We start from the raw sequence: 14,846 nt of genomic DNA on the forward strand, positions 1-14,846 counted from the left end.
CATTAGGGTTTCGCTAGAATGTATCCTCTCCAGCAGCTCCTTTCGGTGGAATAGTGACTGCCTGAGAACTCAGCATTGGGACAACAGGTGCCATTATATTCGTGGCGCTATATTCGTGGCTCCATTGCGGGAGAAGCGTCGCAGGCTATCCCGCGTCGGCATTCTACTCAGCGCCGCTTACATTTACATGTTATAAATGATTTATACATTATTTTTGTACTTGCTCGGAACTGGCGAAAGGCCAGCCCATAACGATAAGTGAGAGAAATAGAAAATTGACAAGGGGTAATGGCACAGCAAGAGAGGCTGGCTCTTCAAAAATGAGCAAAAATGCACAGGTTGGCCCCTCACGTGAAATAGCAGCGGCTGAAGCGACTCGCTCCCGAGAGATCCCGGCAATGGTAGCGCGCCCCCGCCTCACCGAGCGTTACGGAGCGCTCCTCTCCTCATAAAGCTCTGCGAAACGGACGCTTCCGCCACTGACTGGCGGCCAATATAGGGCGCGCTCCCGCCCCACCGGGACACTATAGGGATCGCGCATTGATTGGAGAGGAGGAGGCGCGCACGGGAGTGCATGGTGTATGAGAAATGAGCGCGCTTAGCGGATACGGTTTGCTACCCGGACTGAGCTAGAAAGCAGCTGAAGCTAAGAAGAGAAGCTAAAAGATTTAGGGGTATTGGAGCCCGAAAACCAAGAGCAGCATAGTGGGGACTACACACCCGCAATGTCCTGAAACGGTAAGTGCCCAGAAAACTATCTGGCCCGTGTGTGTGCGGGGTGCAGGTGCCAATAGTGCCCATATGGGATTGGTGGGTCGCTACTATAAGCACACACACCCGCCTGGCATGAGTCTGGCTGGGAACACGCGGTTGGCTTTCTTTGGTGCCATCTATTTCCCATTAAAGATTTAACTGCACCATGTTCTGGCGCATGTAGTGCTGGCTCCTACAGATCAGCTGGCAGCCAAGCATTCTCTGTCCCTTTAGGGCTTTCCTCTTTCTACAAATCCACTGTCACCCATTCAGGTCCACCTGCTAGATGTGTGTGAGCCCTCCTTTAGCTGAATAACCCACTGCCCCTTGCGCCCCCTCCCTCCCACCCCTTCATGTGTTGGTGCTGACAGGATAGTTACTCTTTCATCCACTCATATATATTAACCTTGATAATGATTAGCATATGCTGCTACATCTTCCATTTCTCTTTCTGAACAATATTAAAGTTTCAACATTTCACAGCTGCATCGAGTACACGGTATTGTGTACGGTAATACACCTTTGAAAGGGTGATCCAAATGCTTTTTGTGTTGTTAATAGTAATCCATTGCCTCCAAGTATGAGGTGTTCTTGCTTTTACCCTTGGCACGTGCAGGGGTTTCAGCAATACCAGCCTATACAGACCCTATACACTCATTCAGTGTGTTCCTAGGGGTATGGCGACCATGTACATCATTACGCATCTATTAGCAACATACCACATCAGTACCCACAGCCCATGGATTTCAGTCTCCTTCCTTTCATCTGAATTTGTTACAAGAATAATACTAAATGGTCTGTTTTACTGTAATGTTTTCAAAGAGCTACACACTGGTTAAATAGCGTGACTACAAGTATTTTTGGTTCTGTCTGGGATAGAAATGTTGATTTTCTGACTTATAACCCTCTGATATTAAACCTCTCCGTAGGTCAAGTTTAAGTTACATTAAGTTCCATAAAAAAAAAAAAATATCCCAAATATATTTTAAATTGCAAGAACATGGATAGGTTTGTTAATAGTCTTATTTTTTACTGCCCTAAAGATAATGATTGCCACCTCAAATGCCTGGCCATTTTGATATGCTGGATTGAATTTGTTTTTATGTACTTGATTATGACAGTTGTTACATATTAATGTCACCCCTATTGATAAATCAACCTGGAATCAATATATTGGGTGTTACTGAAAACAAAGCTTTATACCTGGGAGTCTACCTGAACCTTGACTGGAGAAGCTGGAGCAGTTTCATGCCGGGTAAGAGATATATTTATAATTTACAGATTACAGATCATCCCCAGCTCTTAAGATACTGTAGGAGGGGGAAGACAGTGAACTGAACCTTTGCGATGAATTGGGAGTAGGAATGCTTTATCCTTTTTTAACATCCTTCTTAGCTGCTGAAAGAGCAGACACATAGTTCTGCTGAATGCATATGGCAGCAACATGGATATGATTAGCAATCTGAACCATGGATTTAATTTTTACACAAAAAATTATAATACTGTGCATTTCTTGCTATAAAGTTCATTTTTCATTCCCTTTTTGTGTATGCCAGCATTGCCTAACTCTTTAGGAAGAAAGGAGTTAAGCTATCTCTTTAAAATAGAAGGTTTGATAGGAAGAAAGGAGTTAAGCTGTCTCTTTAGAATGGAAGGTTTGATGCAGGATAATGCTAAGTATCCTGTCAGTGTAGGAATGTGAGGGCTTCTATGCCGATGAATAAAATTATTTACAACTGGCTCATTCTTTGACTTCTCAGAGGAGATGCAGCAGAATTGATGAAGGTTTAAGCCACGCAGGCTACAATTGCCAGTACAGTAATTATGAAGTCTTTATTGCATGGCTTCTATTTAGAGCTCAAACTTGTGCAAGAATGGACTACACTGAAAAGGGACATTGTTCCAGAGTTCTGAATGATTTTATAATCTTTTCTCTCATGTCACAACAGCAGTAATGCATTATGTTTATAGTCCCATACACAGTAATTGTACAATATCTGTTCTGAGATTGTGGATGCATACTAAGTAGAACGCCTGGGAGTATACCTCTCTCTTTCTCTCACCTCTCTCTTGCATGCTTTTTCTCATCTGCTTTTCTCCATTGTATTCTCTCTTCTTTTCTCTGTCTGGTTTCATAAACTAATTCAGTTATTTTCCTTCCCATTAGCTATCTCTTCACTGTTATCTGTGTCCTTTTCTTCAATTCTTTAACACATTATTTTCATCCTACATACATTTTTACTCTGTATCTTGGCAAAGCATCACCCTTCCATTTGTATAATGCTTAGCTTAGATCATGCTTTGTCAAATGGTGACATTAACATTACGTGCAACAAAAACAGCAGACCCAGCTGTATGCTAAAGTCATCAGTTGCACATTATATTTGTCTGCCTCTTTGAATCTCCCAAAACACAGCAAAAATGTCTAAATGTAATTACATTTGGGTCAGATAATAAATTGAGGTTAAATAGGCAGATCTTCATTGAGTAAATGCAGTCTGAAAAGTCGAGAAATGTACTTTGATTATAATTTAAAAGAATTAAAAACGGCATGTAATGAAAATGATGTTCAACTTGCCAAATATTAAAATGTCTTTTATGTCATGTAGAGAATGTGCTTGTAGGTTTTTATTTATTATGTATTTGATTCATTTGCTGTTGTTACCACATTTGTATAGAACTATAGTATTATATATGGTAAAAGGTACCCCTATATTAAATGTAAGAATGTTAGAAGTCACAAAGGAGTTACATGACCATGTAAAGGCATGTGTGCAAGTGCTTTTATAGTCACAGAACTACTAGATGACTTCTAAAATCCTTGTATTTTGAAAGTAGACGGTACATTTTTTTATAATAATAGGAGAGTTCCACCAGCACACCTGTACCTCTTATTTTAATGACCTGGTGCTCATTCTAGAGGGTCGGTACCCTCAGTACTTTAAATTAAAGAAGGTTGTTCATAAATTGCAATATGTTTAATCTGGTAAACTGTATCAAAGTTATGTATGGTCTGGCCAGTTCTATGTTCATTTCATCTTATTCATTCAGAATTTCAACATTTTGCTATTCATTTATGTAGGAGCTAGGTTCTATTGCAACTTGATTCAACAAGAATAAAACTTTCCCATATATGGAACACATCAGAGACAGAAGATTGGAAGTAGAGGAACTACATCAAGGAGCCTATATAATGCTCCTGTATAATAACAGGAATAGTTTTCACAACTAAGTGCCTGGGTGCAATGAGATGTGACCACATAATGCAGAAACGCTTTGCAGTTACTTTTATCAGTATCCTAAAGAACATTAACAATTTTTGCAAAATAACCATGAATGATACAGCAGTGCTGTCCAACTTCTGTGGTACCGAGGGCCGGAATTTTTTCGGCCTCCGTGGTGTGGGCCGATAATGCAGGCTAGTTTTGACCACTCCCCCTTTTAAAACCACACCCACTTGAAACCACACCCATGTTATCGCATGACCATAGCCATATTAATGGTGGTAGTACAGTAAAAACCTGCCATACTCTGCCTCCCCTACCCTGCCTGTGTGTGCCATACTCTGCCTGCCCTATGCTGCCTCTGTGTTCCATACTCTGCCTTCCCTACCCTGCCTGTGTGTGCCATACTCTGCCTGCCCTACCCTGCCTGTGTGTGCCATACTCTGCCTTCCCTACCCTGCCTGTGTGTGCCATACTCTGCCTGCTCTACCCTGCCTGTGTGTGCCATACTTTGCCTTCCCTACCCTGCCTGTGTGTGCCATACTCTGCCTGTCCTATGCTGCCTGTGTGTATGGCACATACAGGCAGCATAGGGCAGGCAGAGTATGGCACACACTGGCAGCCTACAGTGACTCAATGCTGGTACTGCTCCTATAGTCTGCACAATAACTATATATTAAAAAACTTTTTAATTGCAGTACCACCTCAGTATATGTTCTTTTTATAGTGTGCAGGGTTTATTTGTGGGTTTCTACTGCTCCTACAGTCTGAGGTGTGAACAGGGGAACAATGTGGGTGATTACAGCCTGAGGTGTGAACACTGCAGGGGGTGAACAATGCAGAGATTAAAAGGTGTGAAAAGTACATGGGAATACATTTTTAAACAATACAGGGGGATTACAGCCTGAATCTGAGGTGAGAACCATGCAGGGGGGCAGTTAATCTCAATACTGATACCATTTAAAGTATACACAAAGGTAAGCCATCAAAGCAGCCAGACAGGTGGGGGGCCACACAGAGGGGGGTCGCGGGCCGCATGCGGCCTGCGGGCCGCCAGTTGGACAGCACTAATATACAGTATTTCTGTAGTGCACAACTAATGGCACATGAGGCACCCATTTACGTCTTTCATTAATCCTAATAATGTTGAATGAAAAGCACCATCAATTACCCTTGTGACTTAGGACTTATTAACAGTGGCCTTATTTCTCAGCTTTTTCTGAGAAATAGAGACTCTTCTCCCACCCAACAACGATCTAGGTGATCCAAGGATCACTGCAGGGTTGGAGGTCCAAAGGTTAATTCTACTCCCTGCTATCATGGCACTGCATTGGACTCTGAAAAGATGGAGCAATGAGCTGAGACCAGCACACTGATGCGACAGCCCATGCATGCTTCAAAACTGTCTCTGAAAGTCATATGAATAATTATTCTCAATAACTTACATTGTGTATAAACTCTGTGATATTATTTGTATACATGTTTTTGGTCTAACAAACTACTGTACTATCTTTTGTTCTGTGTCTGAATATAGAATTTTTTCGGACAGGACACACTTGACCTTTTTGGTTACAGTATAAAATATTGTCAGTGGTCATTCTTTCTTTGAGTGGAGTGGAAATATATTGCATTTTAACAGATTTATTGTAATAAAATTCCACTGTGTTATGCTTTCAGACCATTTGTGCCATCTGCTTAGCCATGTAATTCTTAATTAATTGAACTTATTTGAATTTTTTTTTTTTGTTACACCTGGTTTGATTACATTTTTCAAAATGTGTATTTCAGCTTGGATCCATGTGTCCCACCATCCTCCCCTTTTTCTACATGCTGGTGACAGATATTTCATATTTGCTCAGAACATGTTTAAGGAATCTGCATATAATTTAATATATAAACAATTTTTCTAGAAACCTTTAGTATATTGCAAATGCTTAAAAATTACAATCTCTTCTGACATGAATAGAACTATACACAAACCAAAACTAAAGCTAGCCATGCACTACAAGATCTGCAACAACAGCAAATGCAGTCCATCATGACGAGAACCGCATCAACAAGCTAATGCAGTCCTTGCCCAACAGGATTTTTAAACCTGCCCAATTTTTGTCAAGATATCAGGTGGGCCCTAAAGAGGGCTCGATACATGGGAGATGAGCTGTCAACTTAATTTTGAACAGGCTGAATCAGCTTAAATTCACCTGTGTATGGCCAGCTTTAAAAAGAGGTGCTACAGTACAGCACATAGGCAGATTGCCAAGAGCGTAATGAAAAATGGCCATAAATGTCCATTCATGTCCATTCCATGAAAAATATATATATATTTTTTAAAAAAGCTGTAGCTGAAGTATATGTTATTATGCAAGCCATTTTGTATTATTTTAATATCTCTATAAACCATAAATTGATAGCAACATGATGCTTTGAGTTAAATATTTTCCAAATGGAAGATATCATACAGAGTGGGTGTAGGTGCACATATGCAGGCTAACCATTTTTGATAAGCTATACACATTATTGCATAGGCAGTATATATATATAGTTTGTCATTAGGGCAAACTAAAAATATCCTGCTATGTTATTTATATTTGAAATGCTTTATTATTATTATAAAAGCAGCACTCAGTATTGCTATCTCCATTATCATGTATAAACCTGCTAATTTTCCAAGAAATATTACCAGCTTTTACTCTGTATTCTTAACTAATTGTATGTCATTATATACACTGGATTTGACTGCTAAATTAGTAATGTGATTTTTTTTTTTTTTGGCATTAGCACCGCTTGTGTAGCATATTTACAATGTACAATATATGCAGTCAGCCACACACACAACAACAAAATTAATTCCAGCCTTTATTATTACTCGTGCCAGAAAAGAAAGGGGATAAGAAAGCTAGCTACTATGTGGCTATTAATATAAATTGCATTTTAATTTATGTTGTTCTATAATATATTCTGCTTGCTACTGAAATATACCAAGCCATGCATTAAATGCTGACAGGCTGTATGTCTTGGCATTAGCAATGTGGCCTAATTATTAGCCTTGCAACATTGGAAGCAACCATATATTCTTATGGTAATAGTAATTGTATTATTCATGCCAGTCACTGTGTAAAGGTTTGTTTGAAATAATGTATACATTTTTTTTACACATGGAGGTCATCATTTTTAAATCTATTTTAAATCTATTTTGTGCAAGTACTCCATTTATTAAAAAACGTACTAGTCTGGGGAAAAAAAAGTAACTCTTTACCCCACAGCTATGTTTCTTACATTTTCCTTTTCTCTGCAAACAGTTTTCCTAAAAGAAGCACCAGCCTGGGCAAAAAACTGCAACTGAATACACTAGGGAGTGTGTAACCTTTTGCCACTTCCCCAGTAAATAGGCTTTCCTTGTCCTTGAAAACCTAAACATTAGAGGCAGTGCTTTTACTGCTTTATGCTAGCAGAGAGCCATACATTAGTGATGGCAGGCATTACACTTTTGTAATCAATCAAATATCCTCCAAGCATGTAAGCTGCACTAAATATCATTATTTATAATAAAATATTACCAAATTGCAAATGGGGACCAGATGCATCAACTTAGACTAACAACGAATAGGATTGCTGAACTGTACAACATGGTAGGTACCCATGATGAAATAGAATTAACAACTGCTGTAATATTTGCTATTTACTTTAAAAAGTCCTATTTCATTCAGGCCTAAAGGGCACATGATGGTTACTGCACAGCTGAAAAAATTGAACCAGAGAACCAGTGGACAAGCAAAATAACAGAAAGGATACTTGGTGATGAAAATAAAAGAAGAGAACAGCCATACATCCTATCGCTTTCTAAACTCTAAGTTAATTAAGAATTGAATCCAATAATAGAATGCACCAGTATCACTGTGACTGCACAGTTATAAGACTTCTGTTAGCTGTTTAGAAGGCCCTTGATACTTCAATTTAACTTGTGTTTTTAGGTGCAAATAAATGAATTGTAAGGTGATAAATGAATTGTAAGGTATACGTGTCATCTGTGCAATATCGATATTACCCTCTGGTAGTTCTGGAAGCAAACAGTTAGCCCTTTACAAGGATATGTTAATAAACTTGTATATAGCTACAGTATGTCTACACTGCTCATGGCATTCTTGCTAGTCAGTGCCAGGGAGTGGTCAAACTAGGGGTTGGGGCTGAATGGCTGGGAGACTATATTAGTGAGTTAAAACGGCAAGATATAGCATTTATCTTGTGTAAAACTGAGGTACAGTTAAAAGTGTGTATCAATTGTATGCAGTGGGTGGCTCATAGTGGAGTGAAGTTTTATACCTGCTTTAGTCCCCTTTGTGCAAAAACATTGACTAGTATCACTTGTGCCGCTTAAAATCAGCAGAAAATTGAAAATGTCATTCAAACTGCAACTTAAACGTGCAATGTAAAGGAAGATTTGCACCAAAATGTTGTTCCCTAATTAACACATAGCTTTTGGTTTTGCAAGAATGGGCCAGCATCACAGAGCTTGCAGAAATTAGATAACAAAATTAACTTAAAGGAGAAGGAAAGGCTAATAAAGAGTTAATCTTAAGCTGCAGGCATACCTTCAGTTGTCTCAATAGTGCCCTTAAGTCTCCCCATGTTTCTCCTGTTCAGATGATCAGAAGCCTTGTATAAAAAAACACCTTTGTTTTCCTGTGCCAGAGACAGGCAGCTCTCTCCTCTCCCCTCTCCTGCTCCCCCCTCCCTCAAGAATGCTAAGAACTCCCTCCCCACCTTAGGAATGTGGATCTGAGCCAATCAGCAGGAAGCTTCCTCATAGTCTTACTAATTGAGCATGTACACCGGTCTTGGTCTTGGTGCAGGAGCGAGGTATTGTGGGAACAATCCTGAACAGGATAAATATGGGGAGACTTAAGGGCACTGTTGACAGAACTGAAGGTATGCCTGCAGCTTGAGATTAACTCTTTATTAGCCTTTCCTTCTTTAAAGAAAACAAAGCTTAAAGCTTGCAGATTAATTTTATAATTGTTAATTTAGTTGAAAAGTGAAAGCAAATGTACAAGTCAACTTGCAACTGCACCAAAGTGTTTTCACATTTCAGAAAACATGCAAAACTTCGAGGAGGCTTGGCAGCGTAGGTTTTCAATTATCAGGGAAATTGACATGAACAATAAATTTATTTTAAGAACATGAATTTTAGGGGAATAAAGTTACTAGTTACTCCACAGTTATTGGGACAGCATCCCCTGTATACTTTAGGAAAATAATATAGGGTTCCCCTAAAAATTCACATTTGGTTTTGTTTCTGACATAAAGTTCTCAAATTATATTCTGTAGCAGTCTATGGAAAAAGTTTGCCTTCTAGTGCACCTTCTTAGAAACTCATAAATATAGTAAACTGTACTGCAACTTCAGTAATTTATTTGAATTATCACCTAGATTACTTAGAAGCTGAAAAACATTACAACATATATCTATATTAGGGATGCACTGAATCCACTATTTTGGGATTCGGTTGAACCCCGATTCCTTAGTGAAAGATTCGACACGAATACCAAACCGAATCTGAATCCTAATTTGCATATGCAAATTTGGATAAACAAGGGTTAAAGAGAACCATGCGTGCAGCCTGAGATGAAACATTTTCTACTTCCATGTTTTTGTGACAAAAAGTCAAGTGATTTTAAGCATTTTAATTTAGTTCGGCCAGGTGCGTGGATTCAGTCAAATCTAAATCCTGCTGGAAATCCTGGATTCTCTGCATTGTAACCTATATATATATATATATATATATAGTGGTTTTTGAAAGTTTGTGAACCCTTTATATTTTCTATATTTTTTAAACATTATCTCATTTTCAAAGTCCTAAAAGTAGATGAAGAAAATCTATTTAAACAAATGGAACAAAAAATATATTTGGTCATGTATTTATTGGGAAAAAAATGCAATAACATATCTACTTGTGGCAAAAGGTGAAATCAGAATCTGGGATTTTAATTAATGGGATGACAATCAGTTGTGAGTGAGAGACCCTGTTTTATTTAAAGAGTGGGAATCCAGCAAAGCCTGATTACACATACAACATATTTGTGGATGTGTATCATGGCTCGAACAAAGGAGGTGCCTGAGGACCTGAAAAAAAGAGTTGTTGATGCCCATAAAGCTGGAAAAGGTTACAAGACTATGTCTAAAAATTTTCGACAGTCAAGACTGTTGTTATCCTACCCAGAAGTGGTAGACTTCTGAAGATAACGCCAACTGCAAGGCATCTAATAGTCTGAGAGGTTACAAAAGAACCCAGGGTGACTTTTGAGCAACTAAAGGCCTGTCCCACATTGGGGAATGTTGATGTTCATGAGTCCACCATCAGGAGAGCACTGGTGTGTATGGCAGGGTAGCAAGGAAAAAGCCACTGCTCTGCCCCAAAAATATATATTGCTGATGTCTACAGTTTAGTAAAGGTCATGTGGACAAACTAGAAGGATACTGGAAGAATATTTTGTGGACGTTTGAAGCCAAAATAAAACTTTTTGGCTTAAATGAGGAGCGTTACATTTGGAGAAAGAAAAACACTGCATTCCAGCATAAGAACCTTATCCTATCTGTTAAACATGGTGGTGGGGGTGCTCAGGTTTTCAGAAAATGTCAAGATATCTGTCCATGAAGTGAATCTGGGGAGACAGTAAGTCATGCATGCAGCAAGACAACAACTTAAGTCCGTAGGATGTACATGTGCCTTTTTAATGTGATTGAATAAAGACTGTTTCTATATTTAATCACGTGGTGCTCTGCCTTTTTGAAGTTTTTCTGCTATTTCGGGGCCATTGGGAGGTGGTCTGCGAGCAGCACACCTGTTTTTCAAGCGGTAAGTGCTCCCGTGTTTATATATATTTTTTTCTGTGATGCAGCAAGAAAACAATCCTAAACACATAAGTTGTTCTACCAAAGAATGGTTAAAGAAGAATAAAGTGAATGTTCTGGACTGGCAAAGTCCTGACCTTAACCCAATTGAAATGTTGTGGAAAGACCTAAAGTGAATAGGTCATGTGGGAAACCCACCAAAATCCAAGAGTTGAAGCTGTTCTGTATTGAGGAATTGGCTAAATTCCTCCGAGTCAATGTGCAGGACTGATCAACAGCTACCACAAATGTTTAGTTACAGTTATTGCTGTACAAGGGGTCACACCAAATACAGAGAGTATGATTCACTAACTTTAGCCACACGCAGATATGTTATTGAAACATTTTATCCCAATAAATAAATAACCAAACATAATAATTTTTGTTTTATTTGTTTAACTAGCTTTTCTTCATATTATTTTAGGACTTGCTCGAAAATCAGATGATGCTTTAGGTCACATTTATATAAAATGATAAAATATTTCAAAGGGTTCACACTTCCAAGCACCAATGTATCTGTTCAGAGAAACATGTCATGGGATGCAACAGTTCTTTACCTTCCAGTGGCATGTCATCTGAACCTCATCCATCCAAGAAGCAGAGGGATTAGTCAATACATAATTATATACCACACCTCAGTCCTTAATGACCTGAAAAAATGTAAATAGGCCAAGCTCTCCCTTTATCTCTTTAGGTCAAGTATACAGAAATTTACTTGCAAAAATTGTATCCATGCTTTTGAAATTCCATTGTGATTTCTCCCAAATCATTGGCCAAATTTTGGTCACTTGAGGCCATGGTACATTTCCCTCTGGGAATGAGGCCACCCTTGTATAAACTACACCCAGGTTTTTAACCCCAATGCCTGCACCCTTATACCACTGAAATGAAATGATAGCTATCCTTTTAAATCATGTCATGTCTAGAAATTAGAAGTGGCCCACTTAGACTCCTCTTTAGGAAATCGCTCACAATTTTTTTTTTTTAATCTTAGTCTTAGATGTTAGTTTGTGAATTACAGCAGAAAAAAACTATAAATATGTCATTACCTGAGTGTGGCTCAGATGTTAACAGAATTTAATAATGATCCCACTTAACTTTCCAAATTATACATGTTAGTTATCTCAATCTACTCCTATTTGAAAGTACAATTTCATTAATGACCACTTATTCTAGAGGAATTAATTTTATTTATCTTGTTAAGATTATAACAAGAAATGAATACCTTTCCAGAGCACCCTTATGGCTTTTATGCATCAACTGCATTGTTGGGGATGTTGGAATCAGGCCATAATGTCAACTTTGGGAGTAAGAGACAGTCTTTTATTCCTTTTTTAGTTTTTTATTTTAGTTACAAGCAAATTTAAAGGCATTGGCTTCTTTCCAAAAATACTCTCACCAATAAAGAATCAAGAGAATACAAAGCTGCACTTTAATCAGGAAATTTATTTCTCTTCTTTCCACTGCATTTCGTCTCACAGCCCACAATGGATTTGTGTGATACCTGAGCTGCTTGACAGCAACACAACCTGTACTAGAGTGAAGGGAGTATCTGAACTTATTTCATTGATCTTATACATCTGGTTGAAATATGTACTTTCAACATGATTGATGACTACTCATGGTGCTTTCATCTGTTTTATCTAGTCATTTAACCATATTTGTTACTACTTGTTCCAGTTTTCTATAAACATCAGTAGGCTACTGCTCATAACATATTTTAGGCAAGAACTACAGACCCTGAGTGATCTATGGAAGAAGTAACAAGCAGCCAGAAGTAGTTGGTTTAGCCACTGCTGCTTTACTAAATGTCCAAAGTGCATTGCTCTAAGGGTGATGGCAAACAGGACATTTCATCACTTCAAAATCAGGCTACATCATGGATGACAAATCACCTGAATATACTTTGCTTTACCTTACAGTTAGTTACAAGGACAGAGTGCAGCCAATAACATGAGTAACAAACTATGCATGAAATAAGTAACTGGCCAGTGTGTTAGTAGCAATATTGGTGCCAAATTACAGCTTGCATAATTTCACACAATCCTGTATCACAGGGGTAGGGAACCTATGGCTCGGGAGCCAGATGTGGCTCTTTTGATGGCTGCATCTGGCTCACTGTCAAATCTTTAATAAAAAAAAATAACGGGGCGTGGCCTGCGGTCGGCGGATAGAAGATGTGTTCTAAGCCTTAGAACACGTCTTCTATCCGCCGACCGCAGGTCATGCCCTCCTCTGCATTGCATTCGCATCCGGCATCCTTGGCACCCACCCTACCTTGCCCTGCAGCATCCGCGGCCAAACATATTGTACGGCTCTCACGGAATTACATTTTAAAATATGTGGTGTTTATGGCTCTCTCAGCCAAAAAGGTTCCCGACCCCTGCTGTATCACATGATGCAAAATGTTCAATTAGTGCTAGTTTGAATGAAAGGAGCTATTTGCAAGATGGTTGCAGTCCCCATTTGAGAATTCACAAGGTAAGTATGTGACAGTGGAATGTGGGCAAAGCCATAAATAAGAACAGCATGTTCAAAGTAATAAATAATAGCTTATCACCACTGTAGACTTCTCTATGGTGCTAGCCTCCCCTCTTCTCTGCAGATCTCAGCTTCCAGACAGAACAAAAAATTGTCTGAAATGCATGGGCATTTTATTGTTACAATAAAGGGTGGCATTTGGAAACTGAGATCTACAGAGGGAAGAGGACTATATGGAGAAAGTGATTACAATTTGCCATAATGTGTTATCAAAAAAATATACATATGGTTTTCTGGGGCCAACATACTCCGATAGATTCTTATAACATATAAATCTCATTCAATGTGCTTATTTTGCCTGTGTGTCAGGCATGACAATTCATATATGCCACATACTGTACCTTGGTAATTCTATGCATATTGTGTACTATGCATACTGTTCCAAAAAATTTGACTGTTTGGAGAAGAAAGTCATATTTGCCCATTTTGAATGTACCAGAAGGCATAGTTTTCAAAAATATATCATTTTTTGTGTTAACTTACTTTTAAGGTCTCTTACAACTAGGGATTCCCCGAATCCACTTTTTCGGATTCAGCCAAACCCCCGAATCCTTCATGAAGGATTTGGCTGAATACCAAACAGAATCCTAATTAGCATATGCTAATTAGGTTTTGAAAGGGTTAGGGTTCAATGTGAAAATTTTTCAACTTCCAGGTTTACGTGGCAAAAAGTCATGTGATTTTTCGGATTTGGTTCGGCCAGGAGCGTGGATTCGTACAAATCCTGCCGAAAAATGCCGAATCCCAAACTGAATCCTGGATTCGGTGCATCACTACTTAACACAGAATGGGTATATTTATCATGCTGTGTAAAAAGTGGAGTAAAACATCACTGGTGATGTTGCTCATAGCAGCCAACCGGATGCTTTTGTTTGGTTTTCTAACTGTTGAAATTGCTGATTGGTTGCAAACTGAACAGCAAGGATCACCCTTAAAGGAGAAGGAAAGGTAAAAACTAAGTAAGCTTTATCAGAAAGGTCTATGTAAATACAGCCATAAGCACTTACAGAAACACTGCACTGACTTCTCTGTAAAAAGATTAGTTGTGTCTGTTTTCCTCTGCCAGAGACACGCAGCTTTCTGCTTCCTGCTCCCCCCTCCCTCAAGAATGCTAAGAACTCACTCCCCCCCTTAGGAATGTGGATCTGAGCCAATCAGCAGGAAGCTGACTCATAGTCTTACTGAGCATGTTCACTTGGTCCGGTGTCTGTGCAGGAGCGAGGCATTATGGGAACTTTCTTTACACAGCTCAGTGTTTTTTCTTCCTGTTTGGCTTCAGATATTCTGAACAGGAGAAATATGGGGAGACTTAAGGGCACTATTGAGAGAACTGAAGGTATGCTTGCAGCTTGAGATTAACTCTTTACTAGCCTTTCCTTCTCCTTTAACTCAGAACTAAGGAAGTTAATAGAAATGAAGAGGATGGTGTTTAAAATGTAC

General features: G+C 38.9%; 1 protein-coding gene across 1 annotated transcript in view; it reads left to right on the top strand.

The window, feature by feature from the left end:
- The first annotated feature begins 557 nt into the window (after positions 1–557).
- ptprf (protein tyrosine phosphatase receptor type F) overlaps positions 558–14,846 on the top strand; it is a 565,520-nt gene continuing 551,231 nt past the window's right edge. Inside the window, exon 1 of the mRNA XM_031900923.1 lies at positions 558–738. The gene's annotated coding sequence lies outside the window, so the exon portion shown is untranslated. The remainder of the gene's footprint in view (positions 739–14,846) is intronic.

This window comes from Xenopus tropicalis, chromosome 4 (assembly GCF_000004195.4).
Source record: "Xenopus tropicalis strain Nigerian chromosome 4, UCB_Xtro_10.0, whole genome shotgun sequence".
NCBI classification, from domain to species: Eukaryota; Metazoa; Chordata; class Amphibia; order Anura; family Pipidae; genus Xenopus; species Xenopus tropicalis.